Source organism: Phyllobates terribilis, unplaced genomic scaffold (assembly GCF_046119375.1).
Source record: "Phyllobates terribilis strain yellow unplaced genomic scaffold, ASM4611937v1 Scaffold_10__3_contigs__length_209671492, whole genome shotgun sequence".
NCBI lineage: Eukaryota > Metazoa > Chordata > Amphibia > Anura > Dendrobatidae > Phyllobates > Phyllobates terribilis.
This window is the reverse complement of record NW_027362770.1, coordinates 81,951,742-81,973,907: the sequence shown is the minus strand read 5'-3', so window position 1 is coordinate 81,973,907 and position 22,166 is coordinate 81,951,742.

Genomic DNA, 22,166 nt, shown 5'->3' with positions numbered 1-22,166 from the left:
CCCGTTATCTCGTGGGTTTTTAGGGTTCCTTCTTCACTCGTGTCTCTGGGCCTTTCTCTGTGTTCCTGTTCCTTCCTTCCTTTCCTTTCTGTTCCTTATCTCTATCTCTATCTCTAATCTCTAATCTCTTTGAGCCCAGGTGACTAGCAACCAATAGGCTTCTACCTATGCCCAGAGACCCACCCCTATCTGCTCCTACACCACTGGGTATTCCACTCCAGCCAGGGACAGATGCTGTCGTGCCTGCACTTCTGTCTAGAGGAAGCACCGTTGAGCTGTCCCTCGGAAATGGGGTGTGTGTGGTGCATGCCGCCTACAGAGTCCTGGTCCACACTCATCCTTACCCGGGAGTGGAATATCACACCTCTGGTTTAAGGTGCAATACTCCTGTAGCAGCCGAGCCCTCGGGGTGCTACACTTGCCTAGCACTGATTATATGCAGCTGGAAGGACTGTTAGTTGAGCGATACTAATAATTATATAAGGGGGCTGTGTTCACACCGTGCAGTAACTGAGGCAGTGACCCAAGCAAGTCCAACATAAGCAGCTTTTATTCAGCACTCACAGGTAAAACAAAGTCCTCCGGTTTGCAGCCGAATTAACAGAAGCCCATAACTGTTGCCTTAGGCAACAGCCACACCAGGCCGCTCAGAGCCTTCCCAGACGTAGGTTCAGCTACACACAGGTCCGCCAAGCTTTCCTGCTATGTTCCTAGTAGGTCCCAACACTGAACACCACAAACCCTTAATGCATTGTTTATAAAGGACCTGTGGCAAGAGCCACTGGCAAACCCGGGTTGGAGGGAGGAGGCCACCCCACTGCCTTCCTGTAGCCTCCTCCAAGAAATGAAGGCCCTGCTGGGTTTTACTACTCTGCCTTAGCCAGAGCCTGACCAGGTCAATGCTCACCTTCATTCCTGCATTGCAGCTGCAGCTGTGTCTGTGACTTCAATGGGTTTAATAGATCTCTGTACACATTCTGGGGGATATATACTGTCCCTCGTATACGATCCCCGTCACTGCTTCACATATTCCCCCCTCTGTTCAAACTTGGGGGGGTTGAACATTTTTTACCATACAGGGTGTCCGGGACAGGCATGGGCGTTTGCCTGCAACTTCCCAGGGCTATGTTCTACAGAGAAACTGAAATTTTGCAGTGACAGAAACCACCTGGTGACTCGCGCATTCCTCTCCTTGGCGTTCCTCATCCATACCAAGGGTGAGTGGTCCATCACCAAGCGGAACTGATGCCCGAGTAGATAATGTAGCGATTCCAAGGCCCACTTAATAGCCAAACACTCCTTCTCTACCACACTATAGTTTCTCTGACTGGTTGTTTTCTACTCAAATAGGTGACCGGGTGCTCTTCGCCATTCACTTTTTGTGACCATACCGCCCCCAGGCCTACCTCTGAGGCATCTGTCTGTAGAATGAAGGTTTCCTTGAAGTTGGGACTGATGAGGATCGGCTGTCCACACAGGACCAACTTAATGGACTGAAAAACTTCTTCTGCCTGAGGGTTTCACCGAACCATTACAGATTAATTCCTTTCAAGAGATGGGTCAGGGCTGCCGTTCTCCCAGCAAAATTAGTTATAAACCGGCGGTAATACCCAAGGATGCCAAGGAACGCCCTCACCTGCTTTGTACTTGATGGTTTAGGTCAGTTTCTTTATGGCCTCAACTTTATTGATTTTGGGGCTTGATAACTCCTCGGCCAATCACATACTTCAAATATCGGGCTTCCTCTAGCCCTATCAAGCCACATTTTTTGGGTTTACCTTTAACCCCATGGCTCTGAGAGAATCCAGCATCGCTTGTACCTGGGATAGCTGTGTATGCCAGTCGGTGCTAAAGATAATTGTTATGATCTGCTACAAGAACTAAGGAAAGATGGGAAAACTGTCCCTACAATAGGACTAAGCTGATTCCCTACGATGCAGCGGGCAACCTGTTCCTTGTGAACAGACCCGCCGTCGTCCTCAGCTAGTCTGAACGCAGATCTATAGGTATAAAGGAGGGGTCCCTAAAAGCACTAAGGAGTGGGACAAAATTGGACACCTCCTAGCAGAAGTTGTAACACTGAAGTCCAGCAAAGCCAGAAGGGCGGAGCTGGAATAAATAGGCAACAGGTCGCGTGACCACAAAATAGAAAAAAAATAACAGGAGGATTCTAACAATATCATCGAGATACGCGGAAGCGTACTCCTGATGAGGCTTGAGCACTGTCCATCAACCTCTGGAATGTAGCCAGGGCCCAATGTAACCCAAAAGGTAAGACCACATAGTGATATAGACCCTCCGGAGTTATGAAGACTGCCTTTTCCTTCGCCGATTCCGTGAGAGGTACCTGCCAGTAACCTTGGTGAGATTGAGCGTAGTAAAGTGCTAGGCCTTCCGCAGTCTCTCAATCAGCTCATCCACCCTGGGCATTGGATATAGGTCAAATTTCGACATTCATTTTAATTCCGGAAATCATTACAGAAGCGTAACGATCCGTCTGGTTTCGGAATCGGTACGATGGGGCTAGCCCACTCACTCCGTGATTCCTCAATGACGCCTAACTGGAGCATTTGTTTTACCTCAGCGGTGATGGCTTGCCTCTGGGCTTCGGGTACCCGGTACGGTCTCATTCGTACCCTTACCCCAAGTTCAGTGACAATGTCATGTTGGACAACCGTAGTCCTACCTGGTAGCTCTGAGAACACGTCTATATTCTGCTGTACCAGCAAGCCAGCCTCCCGTCGCTTCTGTTAAGTGAGAGCATCACTTATCCTGACCTCTCCCCCGGACGCATCCCTGGCTGAAGGTAGAGAACTCTCTGGCGGCATGCCCGAAGTGATGTCTGTAACTAAACACTCTCGATCTTTCCAAGGTTTTAGCAGGTTTACATGATAAAGCTGCTCCGGTTTCCTCCTTCCGGGCTGATACACTCAGTAATTAACATCCCCCAGTTTTTCCTGAACCTTATATGGCCCTTGCCACTTGGCCATGAGCTTACTCTTGGCTGTGGGTACCAGTGCCAGCACCCAATCACCCTTGTTAAAAGACCTGACTGTGGCTCTTTTATTGCATTTACTCTTCTGTGCTGCCTGGGCATCTAACGGATGGGTATGACCGTCGCGATCCGGTCCTGCATACTAGCCACGTGTTCAATTTTACTCCTATGTAGAGTCTGCTCTTGTTCCCACGTCTCTTTGGCTACGTCCAACAGACCCCCTAGGGGAGTGTCTGCCGTACAATAACTCAAAGGGAGAGAACCCTGTGGAAGCCTGGCGTATCTCACGGACGGCAAACATCAAATAGGGTAGCAACCTGTCCCAATCCCTTCCGTCCTTAGAAACCACCTTTTTTTAAAATGGACTTGAGGGTTTTATTGTACAGTTCACCTAGCCCGTCGGTTTGAGGGTGGTACACCGAGGTGCCCAATAGTTTTATTTTTAGCAGTTTGCACAGTTCCCTCATCATCACTTTGCACATAAAAGGGGTCCCTTGATCCATCAGGATCTCCTTGGGTACCCCAAGGCGACAGAACATGACAAACGGCTCCCGTGCAATTAGTTTCGCCGAGGTGTGGCGTAGCGGTACAGACTCCGGGTAGCATAGTTGATGACCACAAGTATATGTTGGTAGCCACAAGCGGATTTTACAATGGGCCCTACCAAGTCCATTGCAATCCGTTCAAAAGGTACCTCTATCACTGGCAGAGGTACCAATGGGCTACGGAAACTTGCGGTGGGTGTGGTCAGTTGACATTCGGGGCAGGATTCGCAGTACTTCTAGAATTTGTTCTTGCGTCTTTTTAACCCCTAAGTGTCCACCCAGCAGGTGTGTGTGCCATCTCCAGAACCGCCCGACGGTATGACTGAGGTACCACTAACTGTTCCACGACCTCGTCCCTGATTTTGTCTACCCTGTAGAGCAACTCACCGTTAATTACCATGTGTGGAAATACAGTATCTGCACAGGACTGTTGACCTACGCCATTTACCTCCAACACATTTTCCTGCGCCCGAGTCAGGTTGGGTTCCTGTAGCTGAGATGTCCCAAACGTGTCCCGGGACACTTGCAGCTCGGATCGATGGGGTCTCCTCGACTTCTCCTGCCAGCACCTCTAAGGGGGACCTATCGGGGTCACACTCTATCCCTAGGTTGGGCACCCCTACAGCAGGTACCCCTGACTCGGGTTCGTCGGGTACAGCGCCTGTAACAAATTTTACCATGGGGAGAGTGAATTTTGTGTTTCCACAGAGTCCAGAACAGGCAAGTCTCTACCCAACACAGTCCCATAAGGAAGAGTTTTTACCACCCCCACCACATGTTTTATGTTGCCACATGGCGTGGCCACAACTACCTCCGTGGTTGGGTACTCTCGGAGGTCCTCGTGGATACACACATCCCCAACTGTCCGTCCACTGGGGCTGACTCCTGCCACCAGCGACCCATGTACCAGTTACTAGGCTCCCCGAGTCTAGGAGAGCCTCCGTGGGGTACCCATTAACCAGCACCTGGCACAGTTGGGGCTCACTGTCCGAGGGGTCGGCACTCGCAGTGCGGACGGTCTGGACGGACATTGAGTCCCGGCTGTTATACCCGCAGTCCATGGGCTCCGTAGTCAGGGGGCAGTTAGCAACTAAATGTCCCGGCGCATGACACCATCAGCACCTAATGGAGGGGGGCACTAATAATTCTTTCGACCGTTTGGGAGGGAACCGGTCTCCTGCTACACTCATTCTGGGGTACCCCTTCAGCATGGGTACGGTGCTGATTATCCTCAGCAGAGGGACGCGGCACCTTTCCCAGTTCCTGGGTTGGCAAGGATCGGTGTGACAGCCGCGAGGGGGCAGAGTCCGGATAAAGGTCCTGAGTGGCCGAGTAGCGCTCGATCAGGCTGACCACCTGGTCGAGGGTGGCAGGGTCCCTTTGCTCCACCCAACGTTGGACAGCTGCCGGTAGAGTCCTCACCAGCCGGTCGACCACCAGCCTCTACACCATCTGGGCTGGAGTCAAAGACTCAGGCTGGAGCCACCTCTTTATCAGCGGCAGAAGGTCATAAGTCTAAGACGGGGAGGGTCAGGTCTCCACATAAGCCCATGAAAATAAGCGCTGAGCCCTGACATATGTATTGACCCTCAGTTCGGCAAGGATCTCGCCTTTTTGAGCCTCTGGTAGTCCTGGGTGTCCTCTCGACGGAGGTCGAAGTAGGACTTCTGGGCATCGCTGACCAAAAACGGATCCACCACTTCCGCCCACTGGCCAGCTGGTAGGTTTTCCTGCTCTGCTGTGCATTTGTAGATAGTCAAAAAGGCTTCTACATTGTCCTCCGGTCCCATCTTAATCAACGCTGAGCGTACCTTGTGCCGGGCCTCTCGACGTTAAGGAATAGGCGTTGTAGCTTTTTCCCACAGGGCAGCAATCTGTTGCAGCAACAGTTAATTTGTGTGTTTTGCTGCTGCTGGTACAGTAACTGCTGCTGCTGCTGCTGATTATGCTGCTGTTCCCGCTCCTGCTGTTGCCGCTGGAGACTCAGGTGCTGCTCCTGCTGTTGCCACTGGAGACTGCAGCTGCTGCTGCTGGGTGAGTACCAACTGCTTGAACAGCTCCTCCATTTTGTCCACGGGGTGGGGCTGAAAGGTGGCAGGCCGGATTGTGATCATGCAGCTACCAGTGGGGTATGCCTCAGTCACAATGCCCGCATTCTCCACCAAGCTGAAAGGCGGCGGTGTTCACACCGTGCAGTAACTGAGGCAGTGACCCAAGCAAGTCCAACATAAGCAGCTTTTATTCAGCACTCACTGGTAAAACAGAGTTCTCCAGTTCGCAGCCGGGTTAACATAAGTCCATAACAACGGCCGCGCCGGGACGCTCAGAGCCTGTTGGGTGCAGAGCCTTACCAGACGTAGGTTCAGCTATACACAGGCCCGCCAAGCTTTCCTGCTATATTCCTAGCAGGTCCCAACACTGAACACTAACCCTTAATGCAGGGTTTTTAAAGAACCTGTGGCAAGAGCCTCCTCCAAGAAATGAAGGCCCTGCTGGGTTTTACTACTCTGCCTTAGCCAGATAGCGTGACCAGGTCAATGCTCGCCTTCATTCCTGCATTGCAGCCGCAGGTGTGTCTGTGACTGCAATGCACTTCAATGGGTTTAATAGGTCTCTGTACACATTCTGGAGGATATATAACCATACATACATACATACATACATACATACATACATACATACATACATACATACATACATACATACATACATACATACATACATACATACATACATACATACATACATACATACATACATACATACATACATACATACATACATACATACCCACCCTGAATCAGCAGCACCTCTCCCTCTCTGCCTGTTTTTCCGGGGTACACACTGACAAGCATAGCGGCGCCAGGTCTGATATAAACCTGATGACACTGGCTGGCCGCACAATCATTGTAATGCCCACCAAAAAACATGGCTACGGCATTACAGTGCGTGGCAGGAAATCCCTGTATGATCATTGGCTCTCCAAAGAGTGCCAAACATGCAGGGAGGGGACCAGAGTTCCTGCCTGAGCAGCCTGGAAATACTCGCCGAGCTTCTCGAGCACCGTGATGCTCGGGCGAGTACCGAGCACGTTAGCTCATCATCACTAATAGAAAGCCATCCTGTAGATATATTTCACAACCTCCCTCACACTATACATTTACACCCTTTAGTGCCTTTAATTTGTATCAAATAAGGTGTTTAACTCAATTTAAAAAAAACATGACAAACGAGTAGAGCCCCTTCCCCAATTGTAAACCTGTACATAATTAGTTCTGCTGTCAGCTTATAAGTGGATACAAATGTAGCTGGTTTGGGCAAGTACTTGTGGTACATGTGGAGCAATTTGTGCAGCTGCTGCTAATTTCCAAGCACTTTGCCTAGGCTGCATGCAATTGTATCCACTCCTCACCCTCTCTCAGGAATAACAAAGTACCATTCTTCTGTGCCCATAGGTAGAAGGCGTCCTGAGCCTATGCATTCCAGCCAAGTAAATTCTCTAGTGTGCGTCAGTATGTGATCAGCCACCAAAGTGGGATTACAAGCATGTTTTTCCCCTTTCAAAGTCGAAATTATGCCCAATGGTAGAACGCAATCTAGTGTTATAATAAAATTAAGAATACATACAGGAAAACCCTTGTATAAACATGTACAACAAAACAGATATACACCTTACCTCTCCTGGTGTAGGGCACCTCCTTTTTAACGTCATCCAGGTGAGCGTACAAGTTAGTGTACTTGTAACTGGGCCTGGGCCTATTGTGGAGCCTCTGGCTACGCCGAGGATGCTGAGCAGTGTAGATCTGCTCAGCATCTCCACCTGGTGATATATTCCCTGGTCGGCCTGAGAAATCATTTGAAGAAGAGTGATCAAGCAAAATTGGGAAATTTACAGTACTACACAATTACTGGCAATCATGTATCATCAGTGTACATCAAGTAGTTAGGGCGAACATTTTGGTATGTTCACTAGTTGCCTGCTCCTGGCCTAATGGATATGATCAAGTGCATGCAAGAAAGAGTAACAACATCAGACACACACAGTCGGATGTAAGCTCTCCTTGATCAGCTATGGCACAGCTCCAAGTGTCCTTTATTTAACCCAAACATAGACTTATATAAACACTGTAGGTTAGCCCAGAATGTGAGTAACCAGATGTATTGATTGGTTAGTCCAGGGGGCGTAGTCCATGAGGTCATCAAGGTGGGTTGGTCTATGAGGTCATCAGGGTGGGTTTCTCCAAGCGATATGTCGCTCTGTGGTTGGTTAGTCCTTCTATAGAATGCAGCTTCCTCCCAGAACAGAGCATGGTGTGATGAAACAGGAAATGGCAGCCATCTTTTGATCTAAACAAGCTTATGTAAGGTGAAATAATACTTTGTGGGTCTTTTCTCTCAATCTCCTATGTCTGGAGGTTAATTAAGTATGTGAGCCTCTCGCTCTCCTCAACAAAGTGACATTCAAAGTAATTCTTAACAATAACGAGGCACCATGAAAATGCTCTGCAATCTATGAGCAGGATACTCTGAATAGCGTAATATATAGGTTTATGACGAAAGGTTCTGTACAAGGGAACGTTCACACAGCAAAAATCCTGCATATTTTCCATCCAGATTTGAATGCTGAAAAATTGTAGTGGAACACAGTTGCAACCAGGGCTGTGTAGGTGGAGTCGGAGTCCATTTTGGTGGAGTCTGTATAAAATGGACCAACTCTAACTACTAAAATATACAATAAATGGAGCACAGTAGTTTCATGCAGTCTGTTGGGAATATTTTTTCATAAGAATTTGGGAAAGTTATGAAATGTCCTATTCCTGATTTTAAGGGTCTAGACTCTTAGCTGAGATGAATCTGTGCTACAGTATATTTATCACTTAAACATGAGCCGTGTATGAGGGAGTCGGAGTCATGGAAATCGAGGAGTTGGAGGTTTGGCTTACCGACTCCACAGCCCTGGTTGCAGCAAATGAAATTGGTAAACATCTAATGAAATAAATGGACAGAATGATGTGACTGCATTGCTACCACACAGAAACAAATACAACCGCACAGAGCATGCGAAGGAATGTGAATATTTAAATATATTTATTCCAAACTGTACCACCACTATACATACTGTACACAATTCAGGTACTTGATCTATTGGTGTGAGCCCATCTGCTAGAAGCAAGGTAGGCAAATGGAAATCTACACTATCAAACTAATCTGTCCTGGTCTCGGCCTAGCTTTACATATTTAAAGGGCACATAGGATCCAGCTTTAACAAAAAAACTTTGAGATAAGTGCCGTAACCAGATGAATAAGCCACTCCTAACAAAATGATATAAAAGCAGAGGTGCAGGTTACCCCAACTGCATTGCTATACAATAGAGACATATACAATGAAGACAATACATTTATTATGAGCAGTAATGCAGTACAAATTTATGTATTTGATTATGACATTACTCGGCACGCTCACAGTACAGCTTGTATACCATTGTAGTGCAGTCACAGCAACCTGTACCCATGGCCTTATTTAATCTTGTAGGAGGTGCTCGGTAATATAATTTTTTCTAATGCATATTTAGGGGTAAATTACCTTATACACGGTGAGGCGTAGACGGCAAGAAGCTTTTGTATACATTCGTACAGGGAAGGCTGTCAATCACTGATCCACCCACTGGACTTTAAAGCATAGAAAGAGCAGGGACATACATAACTACTATGAATAGTTTCCCCAAAATCCTGCATATCAATCTGCTCAGCTGCTTCGTCTATCACACTGTCTGCGGGCCAGACAAATTTAATGGGACTTTTCCCTTGTATGCAATTTTGCGTTAAGGTATCAATTTACAAGTGCTTCTCAGTAAATTAGAATACTTATCAAAACCCACCTGCAAAGGCTTCCTAAGCATTTAAAAAGATCCCTTAGTCTGTTTCAGTAGGCTCCATAATCCTGAGGAAGACTGCTGACATGACAGATGTCCAGAAGGTATTCATTGACACTCCAAACGGAGGGTAAGCAACAAAATGTCATTTGCTAAAGAAACTGGCTGTTCAGAGTGCTGCATCCAAACATTTTAACCCCTTCACAACCTTGGGATTTTCAGTTTTTGCATTTTAGTTTTTGGCTCCCAGAGCCATATCGTTTTTATTTTTTGGGCAATATGGCCATGTGATGGCTTATTTTTTGCGGGACAAATTGTACTTTAAACACCATTACTAGCTTTACCATGTAGTGTACTGGGAAACAGGAAAAAAATTCCAAGTGCTGTGAATTGGCAAAAAAATGTAAAAAAAAAAAAAAAAAAAAAAAAAAAAAAAAAAAGCAATTCGTTTTTTTTTTTTTTTTTCACGTCCACTGGATGCTAAAATTGACCTGCTATTATACTCCAGGTCATTATGAGTTCGTAAACACCAAACATGTATAGGTTGTTTTTTATTTAAGAGAAAAAGACAAAGGAGAAAACCCAACCATAAAAGTCAAACGTCAATTGCAGTGAAAATTATTTATTGATTACAGGTGACAAACAAATGGATAGCAACCAATGACAAGAGAGAACATATTAAAACCATTTAAAAAACAGGGGCGCATATCCAGGTAAGTAGCCAATTAGTGGTTTAGAATTACTGGTCCATAGGTAGCAAATAATAAATAAATTAAATATTTATACACGTGATTGCCACATAGAAACATATAAGGAATGAGGGAGATGCACTTTAGATGTTTAATATACATATATTTTTTCAAGTGCATATACTATATTGCTCACTCTCCCAAAGTATATTATATGGGCAATATTTACACTATAAATCTCACTCGCTCTCCAATGGTGTGCAAACCTGCAAATTGTATATCACATAATGTGCAAAGATTTATAAATATAGTCTAACATTCCCACAAGATGCAGGATCAGCCAACCCCATACAGAGGGAGGAAGAAAACGGCAATCAGAGAATCATTGTTTTGGGTTAAGATTTTAGAAAAAAGATGTGCTTGTAGAGTACTGTTTATATGCTGGACCATACAGCTGACATATATATCAGTTAGGCCTCATAGTTGGCAAATACTAAGCTGAAAAGCACTTACAGTGAGTGGCCAGGTGTTCCAATCCCAGGCATGCGTTCACCCCGACGCGTGTTTCGGTAAGCGCCTTCAACAGGGGCTGGGTGAGGGCTTATTTTTTGTGCCCCGAGCTGACGTTTTTATTGATATTCTGATGACCTGTTATTGCAACCACAGTATTTCTGGCATTTTGATTGTATTTCTTGCTATGCTGTTTACAGATCAGATTCATTATTTTTATATTTTGATAGATCGGGCGTTTCTGAACGCGGTGATACCAAATATGTTCTTTTTTGTTTTGTTTTTTCATGGTTTTATTTTGAATAGGGCGATTTGAACTTCATTTTTTTTATATTTTTAAACTTTTCCCTTTAATAGTCTCCATAGGAGACTTGAAGCTGCGATCTTCTGATTGCTCGTGTTACACATAGCAGGGTGATCAATGACAACCACAGGGGTCTCCTGCAGTCCCTGGGTTGTCATGCCAACCCATCAGTGCCCTGTGATCATGTGAGGGGCACAGTTGGACTGAGCTGATTGCACTGGAAGTGCATCATTATGTATATTGCCACTATCAGACTGACAGCAGCATTTAACATGTTGACAGCCGCGGGTGGATCGAGACTTCACCCGCAGCTGTTAGGGGCACATCAGCTGATGAAATCAGCCCTCATGTGCCTGAAAAGGTGCGGGCTCATCGCCAGATCTCGCATCAAAAAGAGGAAGGCGGCCTATGACGTATACACACATCATAGGTCGTAAAGGGGTTGAAGAAACGTGGAAGAAAGTAAAAGTACAACCCCCCCCACCACCACCTTCACAAAATATTTTACTTTAGCACCAATATTTTTTATTTTCGTATGGGTAATAGGAGAAAACTGACCTCAAAACTTGTTAGGCTATTTCTCCCGAGTAAGCCAATACCCCATATGTGGGGGAAAATGCAGTTTACGACCAAAAAGTCAAATAAGAAAATAATTTTGGTGAGTCCCCAAAATAATTGTGAAGCCGTAAGTCACGGCTACTGGTTGGAGACCCACAGCTTTGTAAAACGGACTGAGTCATATAAATAGGACACGGTGAAGCTGCTTTTTTTTTGTTTATTTACCAAGAAGTCAAATGGTGCTCCTTCCCAAATATGGCTGTAATCAAGAGCAGATGCCATGTTGCATTTGGAAAGCCCCTGATATTCCTAAGTAGTGGAAATGCCCCACAATTAAACCCTTTTTTGGACACTAAACCCCTAAGGGAATTTTATCTACATGTGTGGTGATCACATTGAATCCCCAGGTGCTTCACAGAAGTTTAACGTAGAGCCATGAAAATGAAACGTTTTTCACACGAAAATGTTATTTTGGCTCCAAATTCTTTTATGTTCACAAAACATAACAGGAGAACAACGAACCCCAAAACTTATTGTGCAGTTTCTCCCAAGTAAAGGGGGGGGGACTACTACTGTTCTTCCTTTGCAAACCCTGCCGTGCGCCTAATTGACGATTTGGAATGCAGATTTAATGAAATTGTCTGCGTTGGTCATGTCGTGTTTGGCGAGCCCCCTATATGCCTAAACAGTGGAAACACCTCACGATAAAACCCTTTTTTGGAAACTAGACCCTTTAAAGGAATATACGTGTGGTGGGCACCTTGAACCCACAGGTTCTTCATAGAGTATGTATGTATATATGCCCCATACGTAGTCGAAAATAACTTTTGGGGCACAGTGCAAAGCTCAGAAAGGAAGGAGCGCCATATCGGAGTTCAGGTTTCACTGGAATGGTATGTGAGTGCCATGTCACATAAGCAGAGCTACTGAGGTGGCAGATCAGCCAAAACACCCTATCATTGACCTGATTATACAAACTACACCCCCAATGAATTAATCTAGGGGTGCAGTGAGTATATTGACTCTACACTAGTGATGAGTGAGCAGGCACGCTACTGCTCTGTAATCGCCTGAGCAGATCACTGCTCGAGATGCTCGGAGCTCGCAGAGTATTTCCGGGATTGCTAGGCGGGAGCTCGGGGTCCCCTCCCTGCATGTTTGGCGCTCTTTACAGAGGCAATGGACATGCAGGGATTGTCTGCCACACACTGTAACGCCGAAGCCATGTTGGTTGTGGCATTACAGTAATTGGCTGGCCGCACAGCGTCATCGGGTCTATATCTGAAGTGGCGCCGCCATGCTCGTCAGTCTACTCTGGAATCAGGCAGTGTAGGGAGAGATTCACTTGTTTCTTGGTTAGTGTAGGTATACCACAACATATTCTACGCATATCCATCTCGACTAACCGTCCTTCTGAGGACTAATCCAGCTGCATTGATATCAGTGCTAAGAAGGCAGGCAGTGTATGTGGCAGACTGCAGTGCATATAGCAAGAGCAAGCATCAGCAAGAACGTCCACGTCCTTGTTCCAGCTCGGTGTCCAGTTCAGTCTGCGTCTGGTGCTTTTACAGATATTTCTAAAAATGGCCCCAGATATCAGGGGCCAGGAATTTTTTTGGGGGTTCTTAATCCTGATTATGTGCTTAAAAAGCAATCCAGTGAACAGTTTTTCTGCTCCATTTGCTTGTTGGCACTGAAGAATACAGCCAGATCCTTTCCATATTATAGCGCTAAAAATCCAGCTATTTAAAACTATATGGTTTTCTGTCACACGTATCACATATCACTGCAGTTCAAATCCAGCCATTTGTAGTGAAAGTTGAAAACATTGTACTCCATTTAAAATGGGCAAGGCAAGGGACTGAGAAGTGGACGTGATTGTGATGATGGTACATGCAGAGGACGAGGCCGAGGCTGTGGGCTAGCTGAAATTGTGCCACAACAAACATCCACATCTTCTCGCTCGACCTTCCTGTCCCAATTAATAGGGGCCCGCAGAACACCACTATTGAACACAGAGCAGTGTGAAAAGGTTATTGGATGGATAGCAGATAATGCTTCCAGTCACTTAGCCACCACCACGTCTTCCACACGGTCAAGTCTCAGTAGCTGTGAGTCTGGACCGCATATTCCTCACCCTGAACCTCCTTCCTCCCATCTTGCCGAGTGCCCAGAGATAACGAATCCCATGCTTGGACATTCAGAATAGCTGTTCACTTTTCCATTTATAGATTTGGGCCTCTCTCCCATTTCACTTGAAGAGGGCAAGAGGAGATCGCATGTAGCAATGCCCAAATATTAGAGCAGGCATGGTCACACGAAGGCAATGGTGGGAAAGTGTAATTACTGTCGCAAGAGATGGATGATTATACACAATTGTCAGAAAGTCAGGAGAAGGACCAGGGTGCGGAAGTGGAAGACGAGGTGGTGGATGATATAGTAACTGACCCAACCTGGCAGGAGGACCTACAGAGCAAGGACAACAGCACAAGGGAGGGGGGTTGGGGGGGGGGGCATAGCACCACAACAGGCAGGAAGAAGCAGTGTGGTAACATCAACACAATGGAAGTTGCCAGTACAACTGTTAGATCTTCCCGAGTCTGGTTGTTTTTTAAAGACTCTGTCGATAACCCCAAAACGGCCATTTGCACCACCTGCCAGGCCAGCATCAGCAGGGGTAGCAAAACTACCAGCCTGACCACCACTAGCATGATCAGGCACATGGCAGCAAAGCACGCAACTAAGTGGGCCAAACCCCCAGGGTCCAGGAACAGTGTCTGCGGGTGGCACCACTGCTTTTTCTGCTGTTGTGTGTGCAAGTCAATCCCCTGTCCATGGTGCATGCGAAGATGATTCCTGCCCTGCACCTGTTGTTGCACACTCTCAACTAGCACCATCAGCAAGCACGTCCACATCCTTGTCCCAGTGCAGTTTTCAGTTGTCCCTACCCCAGTAATGGAACGCAAGCGCAAATATCGGACTTTACTCCTCTTTGATCAGACCTCATCTGGAATACTGCGTCCAGTTTTTGGCACCACATTTTAAAAAAGACCGACAAACTGGAGCAAGTTCAGAGAAGAGCGACCCGATTGGTGACCGGTCTGCAAACCATGTCCTATGAGGAACGGTTACAGGATTTGGGAATGTATAGCTTGCAAAAAAGAAGACTGAGAGGATACTTTAATAGCTGTCTACAAATATCTGAAGGGCTGACACATTGTTGAAGAATCATCTTTATTCTCATTTGCACAAGGAAAGACTAGAAGCAATGGGAGGAGACACAGATTAGATATTACGAAAAAACATTTTGACAGTTAGGGTGATCAATGAGTGGAACAGGCTGCCACGAGAGGTGGCGAGTTCCCCTTCAATGGATGTCTTCAAACAGAGGCTGGACAGATATCTGTCTGAGATGATTTAGTGAATCCTGCTTTGAGCAGGGGGTTGGACCAGATGACCCAGGAGGTCCCCTCCAACTCTACCATTCTATGATTCTATATGCAGCCAACGCCCTACAGGCCACAGTACTAAATTCACACATTTCGTGACTGCTTGCGCTCAAAATGTTGCCTTTTAGGTTCGTGGAGACGAAAGATTTCCACAACCTCATGGTGGCGGCCATCCCTCGGTACTCGGTCACCAGCCTCCACTATTTCTCCTGGTGTGCCGTCCCCACATTACACAAGCACTTGTCCCACAACATTAGCCGTACCCTCAACAATGCAGTTACTGGGAAAGTCCACCTAACCATGGACACGTGGACAAGTGCTTATGGGCATGGTTGGTGCATCTCTCTGACGGCACACTGGGTTAACATAGTGGAAGCTGGGACTAAGTCAGACCTCGGGACGGAAAACGTCCTCCCGACGCCGAGGATTGCAGCATCACAGTCTACAGCTCCTGCACGTCATTCTCCATCTCTGAAATGACCACATCAGTCACAAGCTGGAAGCGCTGCCTCAGCCAAGCGGCATCAGGCTGTGCGGAAGCTAACATGCTTAGGTGACAAATCGAACAACGCTGAAGAGTTGTGGACAGCTGTGAAAGGATCTCACCTTTTGAGCCTCTGGTAGTCCTGGGTGTCCTCTCGACAGAGGTCGAAGTAGGACTTCTGGGCATCGCCGACCAAAAACGGAGCCACCACTTCCGCCCACTGGCCGGCTGGTAGGTTTTCCCACTCTGCTGTGCATTTGTAGATAGTCAGGAAGGCTTCTACGTTGTCCTCCGGTCCCATCTTAATCAACGCTGAGCGTACCTTGTCCCGGGCCTCTCGACATTAAGGAATAGGCGTTGTAGCTGTTTACCGCAGGGCAGCAATCTGTTGCAGCAACAGTTCATTTGTGTGTTTTGCTGCTGCTGGTACAGTAGCTGCTGATTATGCTGCTGTTGCCGCTGGAGACTCAGGTGCTGCTCCTGCTGTTGCCACTGGAGACTGCAGCTGCTGTTGCTGGGTGAGTACCAACTGCTTAAACAGCTCCTCCATTTTGTCCACAGGGTGGGGCTGAAAGGTGGCAGGCCGGATTGTGGTCATGCAGCTGCCAGTGGGGTATGCCTCAGTCACAATGCCCGCATTCTCCACTAAACTGTAAGGCGGCAGTGTTCACACCGTGCAGTAACTGAGGCAGTGACCCAAGCAAGTCCAACATAAGCAGATTTATTCAGCGCTCAGAGGTAAAACAGAGTCCTCTGGTTTGCCGCCGGGTTAACATAAGTCCATAACAACCATTGCCGTGGGCAACGGCCGCGCCGGGACGCTCAGAGCCTGACGGGTGCAGAGCCTTACCAGACGTAGGTTCAGCTACACACAGGCCCACCAAGCTTTCCTGCTATATTCCTAGCAGGTCCCAACACTGAACACTAACCCTTAATGCCGGGTTTTTAAAGGACCTGTGGCAAGAGCCTCCTCCAAGAAATGAAGGCCCTGCTGGGTTTTACTACTCTGCCTTAGCCAGATAGCGTGACCAGGTCAATGCTCACCTTCATTCCTGCATTGCAGCCGCAGGTGTGTCTGTGACTGCAATGAACTTCAATGGGTTTAATAGGTCTCTGTACACATTCTGGGGGATATATACCATCCCTCGTATACATACATACATACATACATACATACATACATACATACATACATACATACATACATACATACATACATACATACATACATACATACATACATACATACATACATACATACATACCCACCCTGAATCAGCAGCACCTCTCCCTCTCTGCCTGTTTTTCCGGGGTAGACTGTGACGAGCATAGCGGCGCCAGGTCTGATATAAACCTGATGACACTGTGCGGCCAGCCAATCATTGTAATGCCCACAAAAAAACATGGCTACTGCATTACAGTGCGTGGCAGGAAATCCCTGTATGTTCATTGGCTCTCCAAAGAGTGCCAAACATGCAGGGAGGGGACCAGAGTTCCTGCCTGAGCAGCCCGGAAATGCTCGCCGAGCTTCTCGAGCACCGTGATGCTCGGGCGAGTACCGAGCACGTTAGCTCATCATCACTAATAGAAAGCCATCCTGTAGATATATTTCACAACCTCCCTCACACTATACATTTACACCCTTTAGTGCCTTTAATTTGTATCAAATAAGGTGTTTAACTCAATTTAAAAAAAACATGACAAACGAGTAGAGCCCCTTCCCCAATTTGTAAACCTGTACATATTTAATTCTGCTGTCAGCTTATAAGTGGATACAAATGTAGCTGGTTTGGGCAAGTACTTGTGGTACATGTGGAGCAATTTGTGCAGCTGCTGCTAATTTCCAAGCACTTTGCCTAGGCTGCATGCAATTGTATCCACTCCTCACCCTCTCTCAGGAATAACAAAGTACCATTCTTCTGTGCCCATAGGTAGAAGGCGTCCTGAGCCTATGCATTCCAGCCAAGTAAATTCTCTAGTGTGCGTCAGTATAAGTGATCAGCCACCAAAGTGGGATTACAAGCATGTTTTTCCCCTTTCAAAGTCGAAACTATGCCCAATGGTAGAACGCAATCTAGTGTTATAATAACAAAATTAAGAAATACATACAGGAAAACCCTTGTATAAACATGTACAACAAAACAGATATAACACCTTACCTCTCCTGGTGTAGGGCACCTCCTTTTTAACGTCATCCAGGTGAGCGTACAGGTTATCATAATTGTAACTGGGCCTGGGCTTCTGGTGGAGCCTCGGGCTACGCCGAGGATGCTGCGCAGTGACAAAATGCTCAGCATCTCCACCAGGTAGTATATTCCCTGGAGGCCTGAGAACAGAGACATCATTTGAAGAAGAGTGATCAAGCAAAATTGGGAAATTTACAGTACTACACAATTACTGGCAATCATGTATCATCAGTGTACATCAAGTAGTTAGGGCGAACATTTTGGTATGTTCACTAGTTGCCTGCTCCTGGCCTAATGGATATGATCAAGTGCATGCAAGAAAGAATAACATCAGACACACACAGTCGGATGTAAGCTCTCCTTGATCAGCTATGGCACAGCTCCAAGTGTCCTTTATTCAACCCGAACATAGACTTATATAAACACTGTAGGTTAGCCCAGAATGTGAGTAACCAGATGTATTGATTGGTTAGTCCAGGGGGCGTAGTCCATGAGGTCATCAAGGTGGGTTGGTCCATGAGGTCATCAGGGTGGGTTTCTCCAAGCGATGTGTCGCTCTGTGGTTGGTTAGTCCTTCTATAGAATGCAGCTTCCTCCCAGAACAGAGCATGGTGTGATGAAACAGGAAATGGCAGCCATCTTTGATCTAATCAAGCTTATGTAAGGTGAAATAATACTTTGTGGGTCTTTTCTCTCAATCTCCTATGTCTGGAGGTTAATTAAGTATGTGAGTAATTCTTAACTATAACGAGGCACCATGAAAATGCTCTGCAATCTGAGCAGGATACTCTGAATAGCTTAATATATAGGTTTATGTCAAAAGGTTCAGTAAAACGGAACGTTCACACACAGCAGAAATCCAGCATATTTTCCATCCAGATTTGAATGTGAAAAATTGTAGCGGAACACAGTTGCAGCCAGGGCTGTGGAGTCGGTATAAAATGGACCAAATTTATCACTTAAACATGAGCCGTGTATGAGGGAGGAGGAGTCGGAGGTTTGGCTTATAGACTCCACAGCCCTGGTTGCAGCAAATAAAATTGGTAAACATCTAATGAAATAAATGGACAGAATGATGTGACTGCATTGCTACCACACAGAAACAAATACAACCGCACAGAGCATGCGAAGGAATGTGAATATTTAAATATATTTATTCCAAACTGTACCACCACTATACATACTGTACACAATTCAGGTACTTGATCTATTGGTGTGAGCCCATCTGCTAGAAGCAAGGTAGGCAAATGGAAATCTACACTATCAAACTAATCTGTCCTGGTCTCGGCCTAGCTTTACATATTTAAAGGGCACATAGGATCCAGCTTTAACAAAAAAACTTTGAGATAAGTGCCGTAACCAGATGAATAAGCCACTCCTAACAAAATGAAATAAAAGCAGAGGTGCAGGTTACCCCAACTGCATTGCTATACAATAGAGACAATACATTTATTATGAGCAGTAATGCAGTACAAATTTATGTATTTGATTATGACCTTACTCTGCACGCTCACAGTACAGCTTGTATACCATTGTAGTGCAGTCACAGCAACCTGTACCCATGGCCTTATTTAATCTTGTAGGAGGTGCTCGGTAATTGAATTAATTATAATAATAATAAAAAATCTTTATATAGCGCCAACATATTCCGCAGCGCTTAACAATTCACAGGTTCATGTACAACAGTCATAAGTAACATGGCTAAAGATAATACAATAATTACAGCAAAAATAATGACGACCCTGCTCCTAAGAGCTTACAATCTACAATGAGGTGGGGGTAACACAAAGTACAATGGCTTATTTACAAGGATGGTCCAGCCATCTTGACGGGATGAGGGATAGATGGAGGCTGCATGAGCTTATCACCAGCCAGTATCTGTAGTGCTTTTTGGTTAGGTGGAGACTTATGTTTGGAGAAATAAGGAATGGGCTATAAGAATATAAAAGGACTTTGATTAGGGAACGTGATAGGCCACCCTAAACAAATGTGTTTTTAGGGAGCGCCTAAAACTGTGTAAATTGTGGTTCATCCTAATTTCTTGGGGTAGAGCATTCCAAAGAATAGGTGCAGCTCGGGAGAAGTCTTGAAGCCGGGAGTGGGAGGTACGGATTAGTGCGGATGTTAGTCGAAAGTCGCTTGCAGAGCTTAGAAAACGGGTAGGCCGATAAACAGATGAGCGAAGAGATGTAGGGGGGTGCCGCACTGTGGAGAGCTTTGTGGGTGAGAACAAGCAATTTAAATCTGATCCTATAATTCATGGGCAGCCAGTGCAATGACTGGCACAGAGCGGAAGCGTCTGAGTAACTATTAGCCAGATAGATGACCCTGGCTGCAGCATTAAGGATGGACTGGAGGGGGGAAAGTCGAGTGAGGGGGAGGCCAATTAAGAGAGTTACAGTAGTCAAGGCGGGAGTGGATCAGGGCAACAGTGAGGGTTTTTGTTTCCAAGGTGAGAAAGGGGCGGATTCTAGAGATGTTCTTCAGGTGCAAGCGACAAGAGCGGGCAAGAGATTGTATGTGGAGGGTGAAGGAGAGATTGGTGTCAAACACAATGCCCAAGCAACGCGCCTGCTTGCTCGGCATTATTGTGGTGCCACACACAGAGAGAGATGTCAGATTTAGAGAGGTGAGTAGACGGCGGGAACAGAAGAAGTTTGGTTTTTGAGAGGTTGAGTTTCAGATAGAGAGCGGACATGATTTTAGAAACTGTGGCCAGACAGTCACTGGTGTTCTGTAGTACAGCGGGGGTAAGGTCAGGGGATGAGGTGTATAGTTGTCATCAGCATAAAGATGATACTGCAAACCAAATTTGCTGATTGTCTGACCAATTGGGGCTGTGTAGAGAGAGAAGAGAAGAGGGCCAAGGACTGAACCCTGAGGAACCTCAATAGTGAGAGAAAGAGGGGAAGAAGTGGAGCCAGCGAACGATACACTGAAAGAGCGGTCAGATAGGTAGGAGGAGAACCAGGAGAGAGCAGTGTCCTTTATGCCGATTGAGTGAAGCATAGAGAGTAGGAGGTGGTGGTCAACGGTGTCAAAGGCTGCAGAGAGGTCAAGAAGAATGAGCAAAGAGTGGTCACCATTACGTTTTGCTGTCAGAAGGTCATTGGTTACTTTGAGTGCAGTTTCTGTAGAATGTAGAGGGCGGAAGCCGGACTGTGATGGGTCTAGAAGAGAGTGAGTGGAGAGGTAGCTGGTAAGGCGGGAGTAGACCAGACACTCCAAGAGTTTAGAGATGAAGGGAAGATTGGAGACTGGTCTGTAGTTGTTTGTGCAGGAAGGGTCAAGAGAGGGCTTTTTTAATAATGGAGTGATGATGGAGTGTTTGAAGGAGGAGGGGAAGATACCAGAAGAGAGGGAGAGGTTGAAGATTTTAGTTAGATGAGTAGTGACGACTGAAGAAAGAGACTGGAGTAGATGTGAGGGGATGGGGTCAGTGGTGCATGTGGTGGGATGAGAAGAAGAGAGGAGCCTGGAGACTTCGTCTTCTGTGACTGGGTCAAATGTGGAGAGGGATCCAGAGGGGATGTGTGGGGGGTGGGGGGATAGTTGAGTCACGGCACTTTGTGGCTGGGAGCTGATTTCCTGACGGATGGTGTCTATTTTCTCTGTGAAGTAGGAGGCCAGGTCCTCATCACAAATGTCCGTGGTGGGGGCCTGCGCTTTAGGACTGAGGAGGGAGTGAAAGGTATCGAAGAGTTTTTTGGGGTTGTTGGATAGTGAGGAGATCAGGGTGGTGAAGTAGGTCTGTTTGGCGAGGTGAAGGGCAGAGTTGTATGTTTTTAAAATAAATTTGTAGTGGATAAAGTTTTCTGGTGTCCGAGTTTTCCTCCATAGCCGTTCGGCACTTCTAGAGCATCGCTGGATTAATTCTTCTAGTGCACATTTAGGGGTAAATTACCCTATACACGTTGAGGCGTAGACAGCAAGAAGCTTTTGTATACATTCGTACAGGGAAGTCTGTCAATCACTGATCCACCCACTGGACTTTAAAGCATAGAAAGAGCAGGGACAAAAATAACTACTGTGAATAGTTTCCCCATAATCCTGCATATCAATCTGCTCAGCTGCTTCGTCTATCACACTGTCTGCGGGCCAGACAAATTTAATGGGACTTTTCCCTTGTATGCAATTTTGCGTTAAGGTATCAATTTACAAGTGCTTCTCAGTAAATTAGAATACTTATCAAAACCCACCTGCAAAGGCTTCCTAAGCATTTAAAAAGATCCCTTAGTCTGTTTCAGTAGGCTCCATAATCCTGAGGAAGACTGCTGACATGACAGATGTCCAGAAGGTATTCATTGACACTCCAAATGGAGGGTAAGCAACAAAATGTCATTTGCTAAAGAAACTGGCTGTTCAAAGTGCTGCATCCAAACATTTTAACCCCTTCACAACCTTGGGATTTTCAGTTTTTGCATTTTAGTTTTTGGCTCCCAGAGCCATATCGTTTTTATTTTTTGGGCAATATGGCCATGTGATGGCTTATTTTTTGCGGGACAAATTGTACTTTTAAACACCATTACTAGCTTTACCATGTAGTGTACTGGAAAACAGGAAAAAAATTCCA